Raw genomic sequence first — 13,463 nt, forward strand, 5'->3', positions numbered from 1 at the left:
ATTTAAGAACTTAATGTTTTTTTCCCCTTCTACCTAACAAACCAGTTGTCAGTTGAGGGGGCTGGGGTTCCCTGTCCAAACCATGTCCCCCCCCCAGTAATATAATGCAGTTCAACTTAAAATGTCTAATAACAAAACCTTAGTCAAAGATTGATTTCTGACTGACACAAATAACTTTCCAAAAGGCCCCTTTTATAAATGACTGGTATAAAATAAGATTAGTTAGCTTTCACTGCAATGCCCTCAGGATTAAGGACAGGATACCGCTGGGATCTGGTATCAACATTTATAGATCCTGTGTATACAAGAGGCAGGTAAGTGAAAAATTAAGCTGACACCATGTTATATGGTCCACAAAAATAATATAACAGTGGTTAGTGTATTCCTGGATGTTGCCCTGACCGTAGCCCTTTGAGACATTCATAATTAGTTGGTTCTATTAAGACAAACCCTGTGCTCTGGTTGGACGGATTTACCAGCACCGAATGACACTGACACCTGGTGGAAGACAGCTCTTCCACCAGGTGTCAGTGAGAATCATCTTGGTACACCAGACCATCATGCTTTCAGATATGGCAAATATGACCAACACATGAATTCTATCCACTGGTGTAAATGTGTGCATTACTTTTACAGAGTATAATAATGGCAATTCATAGGGACAATAACCAGTCATAAAACAGGCACATCTTTTGAATGAGAATTTATTACAGCCTGTAGTTTACGATACAAATCACCTTTCAAAATCGCTCAGCTACCACTTTCGTGAACATGGCTGATATTCTTTGCACTGACAGTAAAATGACATAAAACAGAGGAATGCATTCAAATTCATAAATTCAATTTTCTCTATTTTGCTATTTTTTTTTCCAACAAATTTTTATTTATGATCAAGGTCTAGTCAAACCATCCCTAGACCTGGCAAAGTCAATTGTTTTCTTTTTTTATAAGAAATAATTTATCATTTTGCGATGTTTTCAGAGTTTTAGGTTTTTCAATGTTTAATATTTTTTTTCTCTTTTTCCATCGGTGAAGCAGGTTTCAAAATGCTCAATCTGTAAGAGAGAATATTGATAATGAAGTTAACACTTTAATTAACTTGTGAATTTATAAAAACAGAATTCCTCCTTGCACACACCTTAGACACTGGGAACACCAGCAGGGGTGGTGGACTTCTGAGCAGCCTCCTTGGCCTGGTGGGCCTGAAGCACAGCAACAGCCTCATCCACCTGAAACAAGTAAATATATACAAATACTGCATATGGAGCATTTCACATTTAACTTTCAAGTTAAATAATAAGCTCAAACTATATGCTGTCCATTCATGAGTATTGCTTTATGTAGACGCTAAATAGCAACCAGGCTAATGGTAATTCTAAGAAACAAATATTTTAAAAATGATCAAATTCTAATGACAATCGCAGCCAACTGGCTTCGGGAGATAAATCTGACATATTAGCCATTAACTGACCTTTGAGCGCAGTGACTCAGGTGACTCGAGCATGTGAAGAAGCTCTGAGTTGTCGATCTCCAGTAGCATACCAGTGATCTTGCCTGCCAGACTGGGGTGCATGTTCTGGATCAGGGGGAACAGACGCTCACCTGAAAGAACAGTTAGCAACAACTATTATGAATACTATTGAGGTCAATGTAAGGAACCAGACACAAGTTGTCAAATAACTTGGTGACTTTATATTAGTTTAACCCCCGAAAAACTAATGAAGTCAGAGCAGGTTAAGTACTAACCAAGCATCTGCTTCTGTTCCTGAGGAGGGGCAGCAGCCAGCATGGAGGCAGTCAGGGGCTCCTGTCCTTGGACATGGACAGCAGGCTATAGACAGGGGGAAAAAAAAAAAAATCAAGGAAAATGTTAAAGAAAACCGAGCAGTTATTACAATCTAGTTCTAGACTTTATAAATGACTGAATGAGTAGTGTTGAGTATTGTTTGAATTGTCTGATTCCTGTGTAAATTCAAATTATGTTTATTACCTCTGCCAAGGAAGTTATGTTTTTGCCTGACCATTTGTTCATTTGTCAGCAGGTTTACATAAAAGCTACTTAATATTTCCCCAAACAATTGTTAAAAAAAGAAAAGAAAAAAATAACCCATTAAATGAAGTGGCAGATTTGGGCAAAGGGGTAAATCCACATGTATCTTGATGAAAAAACAGGCACATTGTGGGGACTAATATCTATTTGGTGCAGCTTCATTTAATTTATGGGGACTAGTGGGCTTTGGTGGAGGTATGAATGTTATTCTAGTTGGCACTGTTTCTTGTCAAATCCATGGCATATTAGATTCTTAATAGCAGATTCAGAATTCCAAATTTATTTGTTTTTTTAAATGTAAATTAAGTCTAAATATGCCATTGCCATACACAAGCTAAATTCTCAGTTTCAGTTCTTAAATTTTGTTGGCTATAACTAAGGCAGGTTCTAGAGTAAAACAACCATACACAACTTATGAAATGCATTCCTACACCATCCAATATGAAAGCAACTGAATTTCACCTTTTTATGTCTATGCCCTGAGTAAGCCAGCTCTGACCTGCCACACTAAATACAGACCATGCTTAGCCAACACCACAAACAGAAACGGTGGTTTAAATTTTGCTGTCAGTAATCACCAAGTACAGTCAAGTTTATTTAGTATTCAATCACCACATGCAGTTGGAAAACATGAAACCTATGTGTTATCACCTTGTTTGGAAAAGAAACTGCCTTTTTTTCCTTCCAAATCCTCATATTGAGGCAATGAAAGTTATAGTGATTTTTACCTGCTGCATGGTGACCTGTGGCTGGGACGCCATGTGCTGCTGGGGGTTGCGCACACCAGCAGCATATTTGTACTGGGGCATGGCACGCACTGGGGCAGCAGTGGCTGAAGCACTGGCAGGGCGCTGGCTGAGGGCCTGGGTGGCTGAGGTAAGAGAGGAGGGAAAAAAGGCAATTAATTACATCTATTGACAAAAACAAAGTGACAGAGGAACAAATTATAGCAGATTCTTTTGTTCTTTAGACTGAAATACTTACGCATGCGCTGAGAAGCCATCATGCGTGGCACCTGAGTGTTGGTGGTAGAGGTGGGACGGATGGTGTTAAAAGTCTGTGGCCTGGGAGCTGATGGGCGCATGGCACTAGGCATATTTGGAAGTCTGAAGGAACAGAAAACAGAAGAGAACCAGAATATAGTTAGAATTCTGTTCTTTAGGTGTTAAGAGGTGGCTGGTTAACAATAGTTATCATTACCACGTGCCTGGAGGTTGAATCATAGTGGATTCTGACCTATCAAGTTTAAGTTGCCAGTTGATTATCCTGTCAATAAATGCAGCTCTAGGCTAGATAAAGCTGTTACATTATGAAATTAGTCCTTTTTCTTAACTTACAGCAATAATGCTACATGCATACTTTTAGGGTAAATGTTCTCAAGTGGGTTTATAACACTATGCAATACTGTACTTAATTCATTTAGATGGCCAACAGTTAGTTCAGCAACATATTAAAGAATAATAGCCAGAGGAAGGCTAAACCTTTTGTCATTCTCTGACTTAACATATGGAGCCAGCACATTCCAGTCTGAACTTCATTCTTGTTATGCTTTGAGTATTTTAAGAGCAATTCAACTGTGGTTACTTACGCTGGGGACGCACTCCCTGAGTGGCCCAACGGGGGCTTGGGCGGAGCTGTGCCAGCTGGTTGGCAGAGTAGTAAGCAGCACGGTTCTGGGCCTGACATGGTTGGGAGCAAAGATTCATCATTGTATGGTGTTTTACTTACATGGACCATAATCTTTATTTTACCCCTACAACCAACATATGATTCATATAATGTACACAAGTACTAGGGCTGCATGATATTAGGAAAACATGCGATATCCGATAACGTTTAATATCGCGATGACAATTTGATTTGCAATAAATAAACAAACAGTCCCTGGCTACTGACGCAGAGACCACAGACAGCTCCACGGCCGGGAGAAGGCGCACACAGCCCGGCCGCAGCACCACCAAGTCGGGGCAGACATCAGGGAACCATGCACAGCTCCACTATGTCCACTTACAGTGTTAATGTGGGGTTTTTTCCATATACGTTCTGACCGTGAAAAGTATATATTTTTTAAAAAACAGTTTTTAGTGGCTCTGTCTGTAATTTACATCCTCTTGTGTGTCTGTCATTGTTGCTGTGCGCTGCACCAACCTCGTCAAACCAGGCCGAGCACGCAGCCATCTCCTCCAGCTCTACATACATTTACTAAGATTATAAAATTGTTTACAAATGTTTCCGATCACACTGTTTGTGTGTGTTAGAGAGCGAGCAAGACGGATAGACAGGAAAAGAGCGAGCGACTGATGAATGCGCTACTCTGAAGAAAGACTGAACTCATTAATAAAAGTACCAATCATTACGTGATGATCGGTGTTGATATTGTCGTGACAAACAAATCAACTTTAAAACTGTAGCGAATCATGTTAAGCTGAGTAAGTTCAGCTGAGAGAGGGAGAATCCGTGTGTGCTCTATTACTTTTCCCTCAGGTTCTGGGATCATAAATAAGCTTCACAATTCTTTTATATAATAAACCGCTCATAATGATGAATTTAACTCGGGACAAAAACTGATCACTAGAAGTTTCCACAGTAGAGTTTCGTTGGAGGAGGCGAAGCGAGATTGACGGAGCCGCGTCGCGTCAGATTTCTGTTTTCTCTCGATTCTCTTCTTCAGATGATTCAATACCGCAAAACCTGGTAATCATCTCAATGTCTCTAAATTACCATCTAGGGCAGCAGGGCTCCATCTGATTGGCCAAATATATTGACATGCAGAGTGTGAATGCGTGGCGCAGGACACCATTTGTCACAGTTTTTGCGAAGCCTCTGTTGATATACCCACATGATATCAAGATGACGATAGATTTTCGATATATCGTGCAGCTCTAACAAGTACATGAATATTTTTTGCAAATGGACTGGCTCACCTGAGGTATAGCAGCCATGAAATAGCCTGAGGGTGGGGCAGGCTGGTATGGGTTGAGGACAGGGTTGGGCACAGCACGGACAGTGGCCATCCTCTGCATGTACTGATTGGTTAAATGGGCCTGACGCTCCTCTTTGCGCTGTGCCAGGGCCACATACAGAGGCTTTGTGGCAACAATACGACCATTCATCTCCGTTACAGCTTTAGTAGCCTCTTCTGGGGAAGAGAAGCACACAAATCCAAAGCCTTTGCTGCGGCCACCTTCCATCATCACCTAGCAAAGGAGGGAATGATTAGCATCTATTCTGAAATAATGTCATCTTGCCAATAAAAATTAAGTTAAAATGAAAATCAAAAACTCAATTAACAAAGTAATGAAATATTTTCACATGATATATCAAGTGCTGAAATCTTTACCTTAGCGCTTGTTATGGTTCCAAAGGGAGAGAATTCTTTACGCAGACGCTCGTCATCCAGACCATCATCCAGGTTTTTTACATACAGATTGACACCCTGGTGTACATTAAAATTGACAGTTAGACTAATCTCAAGAAGTTAAATCAACTCTTATCTTTGTAGCACCAACACTGTAGCACTTGAGACAGAGCATTTGACCCAAGATTTGAATGGCAGCAAAATGTGCCATTGACATAGCTGTACTTTAGGCATTTATTCCAATATTAGAACAGACACGTCCATTTAAACCACCCTTGTGATATCATATACTGAATTTAATAACTCTGAAAAACTTCAAAAGTTAAACAAACCTGGTATCTGGTCATGCGATCTTGTTTCATTTGCTCAAATTTGCGCTTGAGTTCGTTCTGGCGCTCCCCTTTCTTCTGTGCGCGGCCCACATACACTTGTCTGCCATTCAGTTCTTTACCATTCATTTCATCGACAGCCTACAATTAAATAAGCAGAAGTCCACTGAAACAAGCTTAAACAAGAGCCACATCTATATTGATTCAAAGCCAAAAGCAGAGGTACAGTGACAGCGTAGCTCATTTTATATTTTCCTGATAGACAAATACATAGGAAGGAGGCCATGTCTTCGAAGAACATGGAGTAGATCCTAACCTTCTGTGCATCTTCGTGTCTCTCGAAACTAACAAAGCCAAATCCCTTGGATTTGCCACTTTCATCAGTCATAACACGGATACTGAGTGCCGGACCTACAACATACAACAGTGTATCAAAACTCAACACGCCAAATCACACTGGTAACATACTTAATCGTAAACCTGTTGACGTCTAAATGTCTTTGTCTTACCATATTGGCCGAACAACTCCTTTAGCTTCTCATCATCCATGTCCTCCCCAAAGTTCTTGATGTAAACATTGGTGAACTCTCTGGCACGTGCCCCAAGCTCAGCCTCCCTTTCTTTACGGGATTTAAAGCGTCCAACAAATCTGTTGGTCAAACGGGAAAGTTAACAACAAATCACTCATGCTGTGACAACCTTTAGACTTTTCTTAACTCCTAAGTGATGCTAGTATCCCACTAACTGTTGCTCAAATATCAAAGACACTCCAGTTTTTGTTCAATGTTGAAAATAAATATTTAGTTTGACAAATCAGAATACAATGAAAACTGTTATCTACTAATTGTAGAACAGGACACACTTGGCTTCATCTTGCTTAAAGGGATTGTTCACTGAAAATTCACTAGTTATCTACTCACCACTATGCCGATGGAGGGGTTGATGAAGTGTTTGAGTCCACAAAACACTTTTGGAGTTTCAGGGGTACACAGCATTGCAGCCTAATCCAATATAATGGAAGTAACTGGTGGCCACGTCTTCAAACGTGAAAAGACGTCTCCATACTGCTCCTGTGGTGTCATCCAAGTGTCCGTAAGCCCCGACACTGCAGAAACAGCGTCATTTACACCATGTTTATAGCCTATTTGAATGTCAGGGCTTACGGAGGTATTATAAGTTGTTTTTTTTACGTTTTAAGATGTGCTCACATGTTACTTCCATTGGATTAGGCTGCAATGACGTTAACCCCCAAAACTCCTAAAGTGTTTCACCCACCCCTCCATCAGCAAAGTGATGAATAGATCATATATCAAAGAGCTCATAACACCATATTGTCCAAATAGATCACTTCACTCCCAAAACACAGGCTCTCTTGTGGTTCCAAGACTCTGTAAGAGTAGAACGGGAGGTAGAGCCTTCAGCTACCAGGCTGCTCTCCTGTGGAACCAGCTCCCAACTCTGGGTTTGGGAGGCAGACACCATCTCTATATTTAAGGTTAAACTTAAAACGTTCCCATTTGATAAGCCTATAGTTTAGGGCTGGATCAGGTGAGTCTTGAACCATCCCTTAGTTATGCTGCTATAGGTCTACACTGCTGGGAAAATTCCCATCATGCACTGAGCACTTCTCCCCTTCTCTCTGTCTCTCTAATTTCTCTGGGATGTTTGTCATTCTTAACTGGGTTGTTGTATGAAGACCCGAAAAACCATCTGGCATTAATGGTAGGTGAGTTTGTGGACAAGATGCAGTTCAACACAAAAAACAAACTTGAGTAGATATATAAACTCTTGTTAATCAAGAGGGGGCCCCAAAAAACACAGACTTAAACATTGACTGTAAAATGTAGTCCCACTTACACTTTTCTGTCATTGAGCAACATGCCATTCATTTTCTCAATGGCCCGCTCAGCAGCCTCGTGGGTCTCAAAGTGCACAAAGCCGTAACCTTTGAGCCATTTCATCACAAACCACCTTGGAAAAGGAAGATTTGAGCATGTCAACAACCCTGAGCACCATGCAGTGTAAAAAAAACACACACAATCACCTTTAAAACAACAGCAATCTTTAGTCGTGCAAATTAGTGGGTTTTTTAATCACTAAAACAGACAAGCAGACAAACTTATCATGTATTGCCTACCTTGCATGAAAGGATATTTCCAATGCAGAGAAGGTGTCATAGAGCGCCTTGTTATCAATGGGACTTGTCCAGGTTCTTGATGAAGATGTTGCCCACTCCACTCTTCCTCAGGGGAGGGGTCACGCTGAGACCACATGATGCGGAGAGGTCTGCCTTGATCACATCAAATTCATGGTGTCCAGGCTCGCTCAGCTGAAACAGATGACAATACCTCTGACATTAGCTTCAGGACTGCACAATGCAAAGCACTTCTGTACCTGTAACAGTGGATTCATGCCATTCATAACTGGTATTCTGAATATTATTACAACCACGTCACAACATATTGACTAAAACAATAGTGCTAATAGAAACAAATGCTTTAACATGGCATGCATAGTCCTCGTTCAAAATGGAGTAGGATGGTGCCACATTCATCTCGCTAGCGGTCCTTACTTCATTACGTGACGGTACACCTACCATCTGCAGGCTGCTGGAAGTTGACATAGGCATAGCCGAGGGATCGACGGGTGATCATGTCTCTGCACACTCTGATGGAGAGAATTGGTCCAGCTGGGCTGAATTTCTCGTAGAGCATGGCCTCTGTAACGTCTGGATGCAGGTCTCCCACATAGAGGGAGGCCATTGGGTAGCTAGGCGCACTGGGATTCATATCCGACCACGCGTGTTCTTAACCAGACAAATGTGGGATTGTAATAGTTTGATATGTCTAAAAAAAACGTCAACCTTTGCCAACCCTCTATACGAAGGGACTGTTTGCTAAGTCTCAGTTAGCTTCACAAAAATAAATGGGAGCGCCAACACTAATGCTAGCTTTTTAAGAGTTAGCAACGTGGGCTAGTTAGCTTGATTAGCAAATGTCGGAGCGTGGCCTAATCAATGTGGCTCGCACACTACACAATTCTGAATCTGTTCTCCTCCACAGTCAGTATACGACGCAATAGTCCTCGCTTATAATACAAACAGGGATGACAAAGCCCTAAAAGAGAAAAATAAGTGGTTAACAGTACAACCGGCTAACGTTAATCACACACGTTTCAACAATGACGCTAGCTGCTCAACGTGCTACCGTTCCTCTCGTTCCGTCTTTCGTTGTTTTTCGAAGGCAGTGTCTTCTTCGCGTTGCTTGGGCAAATTAAATCCTGCTTCACCGATTTTAATTTTTCTTATAAAAATATGTCTGCGTGTGCGCTCTAGCTTTTGGTTTGTTTCATAATAATAAAATGTGTGCCGAGACTAGCTCCGGAGCACACCCTGCGCAGACGGATTACGGGAATGAAAGGAAGGTCGGTAGAGGTTGTTTCACGATTGCGGTCGAAAACTGCTGCGCTTTCACCACAGAGATTGACGTCACACATCTCGCGATATTTGTCATTTGAAGGAACGTGTTTGGTTTACAGGCCATGGTCATTTCCCTTTATCTCTAATTCAGTTAAACCTTAACACTATAATGTATTCCAATGTGAAATATGTACTGCCAAAATCTGTGATTATTTTTTGTCACCTTAAGATAAAAAAATCTAACAAGAAATGTATTTGTGCTGTTTTGAAATCCATAGTTTTCTTTATTATAATCGAGGGTTACATTTTTATTGAATGGAGTCCCTGTCCAGTATGGATAAGGCATTTTCAAAATGTATCAAATGGCCTATTCCTCAAAAGGTTAAAATAATTTACAAGGTTTACCCAGTGGCAGAATCCCTGAAAAAAGGTTAAAGTTTGAGGTGGATTCTTTTGTAATGAGTTGACGAAACATTAGAACACATGTTTTTTTCTTGCTCTGTGTCTTGTAAATTTTGGCTAGATATTAGAACTTGGTTATCACCTAAAGTAAAAAACACCTTTTACATTTCCCTTATTCTTTTTTATTAGGATAGTCTAAATTCATTTGTTTTTTAAATGGTTAAGGTGATAATCCTAATAATCAAATACCATATTCATTGTAGTAAATGCAGAAATTCCACACCCCCAATTTAGCGTTTATGAAAGATTTTATCTTGTTTTTTCATAACTTAAGAGAATGCATTATGGTAAAGCAAGGATGTTTTATGAGGATATATCTAAATTCTTGTTTTGATTCACGTTCCCCTTTTTTGAGGTAAGGTATTCATAAGCAGGCTTTTACTGGTGTACACACTGAACCTTTGTCTTTATTGCTAGTTTCTTGTATGTGTCAAGCCACCTATTGTTATATATGCCCCCTTTCATATGCTTGACAACATTTAAATTGCCTTTGTCTATGTGTGCTCTCTGCGAGTGGTTTGTGTATGTTCAATAAAAAAACATCCATGGTCCTTGTGTAACAGCTATCACTGTGGTGTGCTCTCTTTATTTTTAACATATTATGTTCTCAATACCTTGTTCATTTGTCACAGTAAAACTGTAACAATTATATATTGTCTTAATAACCACTGAAAATGAAATAAACATTGTTATATCCAAGATTTACAACTTAAATCCACTCAGAACGAAAAGATGACAACATATGTAAAACAAGATATAATCAATCAAATTTTATTGATTTGTATAACCCATATTCACAAATCACAATTTTTCTCATAGGGCTTTAACATGGTGTGACATCCTTAACAGCCCTTAACCCTCAACAACAGTAAGGAAAAACTACTAAATCAGCCGCCACCACGATCAGGATCCACGATCACGATCGGTTGCCACCATAGTCCACAATCACGATCCACTGCCGCCATCAGGATCCACCATCAGCTGCCACCTCGATCGTGGTCCACCACCAGTATTCACGATCAGATGCCAGCACGATACAGGATCCGCCATTACGATCACGATCTCTGATTCGCGATCCACCATCATGATCCACGATGTGGCCTCCGGGGAAGAAGTCACAAAAATGAATTGATAAAAATAGGGGTGATGGAGATGTATGTGAATTTAAAATGAACTGTAGAATGGATGTGAAAAATGGAGTAAGTCATTATTAAGTGATTTGATGAAGGATGATTTGATTAAAAAAGTAACTTACAACAGTAACAGGTAAAAAGTCAGTGGAGCTGTCAGTCAAATGATTTGTGCACACCTATGTAACCCTGAGATACGGGGCTCCCTGGTGACTTTGGGGAAAAACCAAGTCAGGTAAACTTCAGGGATATCAAGTGATTGTGAATCAATTTCACCTGCTTTGGCGCAAATGAAAGTGACAACAGGTGCAATGGACAGGCTAAAACAAGACAACCCCCAAAAAGGGAACAGTTGTATATGTGGTGACCACAGACAATTGTTCTCTCCTTATCCTTCCTGACTGATTCTTCTCTAGTTTTGTGTTCTGCGAGTGTCCTTGTCACTTCTGGTATTCATGAGGCTGTACCTGCAACCCAATCAGGTTGCGCAGGTAGTCCAGATGCTCCAGGATGGCACATCCATACGTACAGTGCCAAGAAGGTTTGCTGTGTCTTCCAGCATAGTCTCAATAGCATGGAGGAGATACCAGGAGACCGGCCGTTACAAAAGGAGAGCTGGACTGGGCCTTAAAAGGGCATCAACCCAGCAGCAGGACCGGTGTCCACTCCTTTGAGCGATGAGGAACAGGAGGACTACTGCCGGAGTCCTACAAAATGACCTCCAGCAAGTTACTGACGTGCATGTTTCTGACCAAACTGTCAGAAACAGACTCCATGAGGGTGGCATGAGGAACAGATGTCCTCTGGTGGGACCTGTGCCCAGCCCAGCACCATGCAGCTTGATTGGCATTCACCAGAGAACACCAGAATTGGCAGGTCTGCCACTGGCGCCCCATTCTCTTCACAGATTAGAGCAGGTTCACACTAAGCACATGTGACAGGCGGGAAAGAGTCTGGAAACGCCGTGGTGAATGTTATGCTGCCTGTAACATCATCCAGCATGACCGGTTTGGTTGTTGGTCAGTGATGGTCTATGGAGGCATATCCTTGGAGGGTCGCACAGACCTCCATGTCACAGTCAATGGTACCCTGACTGCTGTTAAGTACCGGAATTAAATCCTCAGAGTGATTGTCAGACCATATGCTGGTGAGGTGGGCCCTGTGTTCATTCTGGTGCAGAACAATGTGGCCAGAGTGTGTAGGCAGTTCCTGGATGATGAACACATTGATGCCTTTGACTGGCCCTCTCGTTCTCCTGACCTAAATCCAATTAAGCACCTATGGGGCGTTATGTATCAGTGTATGCCCCGCCACCAAGTACCGTCCAGGAGCTCACTGATGCCCTGATCCAGGTCTGGGAGGAGATTCCCTAGGACACCATTCGCAGACTCATCAGGAGCATGCCCAGATGTTGTCGGGAGTGATTACAGGCACGAGGAGGCCCTACACACTACTGAGTCAACGTGATGAAATTCACACAAGTCGCATCAGCCTGTAATTTAAATTTTTACTTTGTTTTTCAGTGTGGTTTTGAATCCAGCCCTCAATAGGTTGACGAATTTTGTTCTCAACAAATTATAGAATGTGCATCAGTAAAGATTTTCAACTTTAATACTTCGTTCATCAAGATCTGATATGTGATTTAAGTCTTCCCTAATTTTTTGGAGCATTGTATAAACCAATGTCTGGTTGGTTAAGTCAATCAATATTTCCTGGTTTCCAGATGCGCCAGGCGCATCCTGTCACCTAGGTATCTCTTATAGAGGCTACATAATGCAATTAAATGAAAAGTTAAATTTCTTATCCAAGAAGCTGTTGTGAGATAATAGATTCTTATCTCCTGGCAACAAGTTATTTAACTTTCCAACAATTTAATAAATTGTGGCTATAGGACTTACCGGGGGACTCTGTACTTAAAGGACGTGGGTGGACTGCAAGCAGTGACAAAATAGTTACCCCCTTCACTGTAGGTCGTGCACTTCTTGGCGAACAGCAGGCATGTTGAGATAAGTAGTAAACAAACACAGGTGTTTACAGAGCCTTCATTTATGTGATTAGTTACACCTGTGTTGAGCAACTATTTCAAATCAAAATGGCTGCTGTGAAAAAGATCATTTATGAATTCTAATGTTTATACAATTGTGTGTCATGATAAAGGAAGATGTTTATGTGGGTCTCCCCTGCTTCCAGACTCCCCTTACTATCAGAACTAATAGGCGACCACTACAGCCAATCAGAGCATAGGATAGGTTTGATTCAATTCTATTTGAATAGTGCCAAATGAGGTGACACCTGGGAAAAACCAATAAGTCGTGACCACGATTATTATTTCAAGGCACTTTAGATAAGTCCACAACGAACAAGCACTTCAGCGGTTGCAGAACTAATGCCTGTTTAATTGTAAGAAACCTCAGGCAGAACCAAATACAATGTGGGCGGCCATCTGCCTCAACCATTTGGGGTGAACAGATAAAAATGGGAATGAAAAGAGAAGGGGGACATGAACAGTTGTGAAAGCAGTCATATTTGAGCTCTGTCAGACTGGTTGTGATAAACATAAGTGATATTTATATATGTAATCATGTTCTTAAGGATAGCAGCAGTTTAATAATAGTTTTGGTGTTGTGTCAGATTCGGATAGAGAGAGAGCACTAACTATGGAAGAGGAAAATCAAAGTCAGTGACATGTAGTTAAATAGGCTCACCGTGTCCCTTC

General features: G+C 41.1%; 1 pseudogene; it reads right to left on the reverse strand.

Annotated features, from left to right (window-relative positions):
* Positions 1-690: 690 nt before the first annotated feature.
* On the reverse strand, positions 691-9,208 carry LOC117776534 (annotated as a pseudogene).
* Between the last annotated feature and the right edge of the window lie 4,255 nt (positions 9,209-13,463).

Source organism: Hippoglossus hippoglossus, chromosome 16 (genome assembly GCF_009819705.1).
Source record: "Hippoglossus hippoglossus isolate fHipHip1 chromosome 16, fHipHip1.pri, whole genome shotgun sequence".
Lineage (NCBI taxonomy): Eukaryota > Metazoa > Chordata > Actinopteri > Pleuronectiformes > Pleuronectidae > Hippoglossus > Hippoglossus hippoglossus.